This window comes from Solanum lycopersicum, chromosome 11 (genome assembly GCF_036512215.1).
Source record: "Solanum lycopersicum chromosome 11, SLM_r2.1".
Taxonomy (NCBI): domain Eukaryota; kingdom Viridiplantae; phylum Streptophyta; class Magnoliopsida; order Solanales; family Solanaceae; genus Solanum; species Solanum lycopersicum.
The window spans coordinates 19632976-19635475 of record NC_090810.1 but is presented as its reverse complement, the minus strand read 5'-3'; positions in this window follow the sequence as shown (position 1 = coordinate 19635475).

Genomic DNA, 2500 nt, shown 5'->3' with positions numbered 1-2500 from the left:
GACGCTTCCAGTAATGCTAAGGTTCTCTTCTGTCCTGGGTGACCAGCCCAAGCAGAATCGTGACCTTCCTTCATCAAGGTACGCCGAAGGCTAGCCCACTTCGGGACGTACACGCGCCTACCTGTTGTATATAGCAGACCGTCTTCCTCCCAGAACTTCTTAGTCTTGCCTTGCTGGGCCAAGGCAAATAGCTGTTTGGCAACGGGGTCATGTTGCAACCCCTGCTTAATGTCTTCAACAATTGAGCTGCTGCTTGAGCTCACAATAGCTGCTAATGAAGCCCTGCGGCTAAGGGCATCAGCCACCACGTTCGCTTTCCCTGGCTTATACTCCAGAGTAAAGTCGAACTCTGCTAAGTAATCTTGCCATCGAGCCTGCTTGGCAGATAGCTTCTTTTGGGTCTGGAAATAGGTCGTCGCGACGTTGTCCGTCTTGACGACAAAATGAGCCCCCAACAAGTAGTGGCGCCACGTTCTCAGGCAGTGCACCACAGCAGTCATCTCCTTCTCATGTGCTGAGTACCGCTGCTCCGCTTCATTCAGTTTCCGACTCTCATAGGCTATCGGGTGGCCCTCTTGCATTAGGACGCCACCGATAGCGAAGTCTGATGCATCCGTGTGGATTTCGAATGGCTTTGAGAAGTCTGGCAAGGCCAACACAGGCTCTTGCGCCACAGCCAACTTCAGCCTCTCAAAGGCAGCTTGGCAAGCTGCCGACCAATTCCAGGCACGGTCCTTTTTCAGCAAGTCTGTGAGAGGTGCTGCAATTGCGGAATAATTGAAGATGAAGCGCCGGTAGTAATTGGCCAGACCAAGGAAGGACCTCAGTTCTGGTACCTTCGTTGGTGCTTCCCAGTTGTTGATAGCAGCTATCTTGTCGCTATCCATTTGAATCTTGCCATGGCTGATAGTGTGCCCAAGGAAACGGACAATTGGTTGTGCAAAACTGCACTTCTCACGCTTCACGTACAGCTCGTTATCGCGCAGAATCTTGAACACCTTGCACAAGTGTTCTACGTGGTCTTCCATGTTGTCGCTGTAGACAACAATATCGTCCAGGTAAACCACAACAAACTGGTCCAAGTAGGAGTGGAACAGTCTATTCATCAATGTGCAGAACGTCGCTGGTGCGTTTGTCAATCCAAATGGCATTACCAGCCAATCGAACGCCCCATAACGCGTTACACAAGCAGTCTTCGGCTCATCACCATCGGCAATCCGAACCTGATGATAGCCTCTCCTCAAATCCATCTTGGTGAACACCTTCGCCTGTCCCAACCGGTCAAATAAATCTGCAATCAAAGGCACGGGATATTTGTTCTTTACCGTGACCTTATTGAGAGCCCGGTAGTCGATGCACAATCGCAGCGTCCCGTCCTTCTTCTTTTGGAATAGCACAGGTGCACCAAACGGTGCCTTGGACGGCCGGATGTGTCCAGCGTCCAGCAACTCCTTGAGCTGCTTTCTTAGCTCCTCTAGTTCCGGAGGCGCCATTCGATAAGGTGTCATGGCAGGCGGCTTTGCCCCTGGAACTAGTTCAATTTGATGGTCGACTTCCCTCCGGGGCGGCAGCCGTTGGGGAAGTTCTGCTGGCATAACGTCCTTGTTGGTGTCAAGGACGTGTTCGATGCAAGGCGGCAATGGAACTGCCTCATCGCAGCTCCCAGTGTCTTCAATCAGGGTGGCAATAAATGTTGGCTCGCCTCTTTTGAACCCCTTTATGATCTGCATTGCTGACAAATGCATTCCAGTTTGTGGTACCCGAATAAGGGGTACCACGCAGGACCCTCCAACGTCGCTAATGTGTAGCTGATTATGGCGCGGCGAGATGAAGGCATTGACTTCATACCAAAAGTCAAGTCCGAGGATGACATCAAAAACATCCATTGGCGCTATCGTAAAATCAGTCTGCCCAGCCCATTCTCCTAACTCAATTGGAACTGCAGCCGCAAACCCATTAACAGTAGTAGGAGTGGCGTTAACGGTCTTCAGCTTGGTATTGCTGGCAACATAATTTAGACCCAACTCCTTGGCCTTCCGCTCAGTCACAAAATTGTGAGTTGCCCCTGTGTCTACCATGATCCGTACGTCGCTACCATTTAGCTTAGCATCGACGAACAATGACTCACGAGGTCTGACTCCAACTGGTTTGGCAGCCAGGGCAGCAATGGAGATATGGCTGATCAGCGCCATGTGATTGAACATGCCTACGGCCACGTTCTTGCCTTTGTCAGCTCCGCTGCTCTGCCCACGTTTCTCACCGGCAGAAGTTCCTGCTGGCGCCGCAGCCTTCTCTTGCTGCTTCTCGGCAGCTACCATGGCACTCAGCTTCCTCAAAGATGGGCAGTACCTGGCAGCATGGGTTGTCTCCCCACAGATGTAACAGCCTTCCCTCTGAGGCGCACCCCTCTTGCGATCCTCATAATTTTTCCGGAAGTTAGAAGACTGATCCCGAGCATTGTTCCTTGTGTCGCTGCTTCTGGGATTCTGCCTGTTCCTGC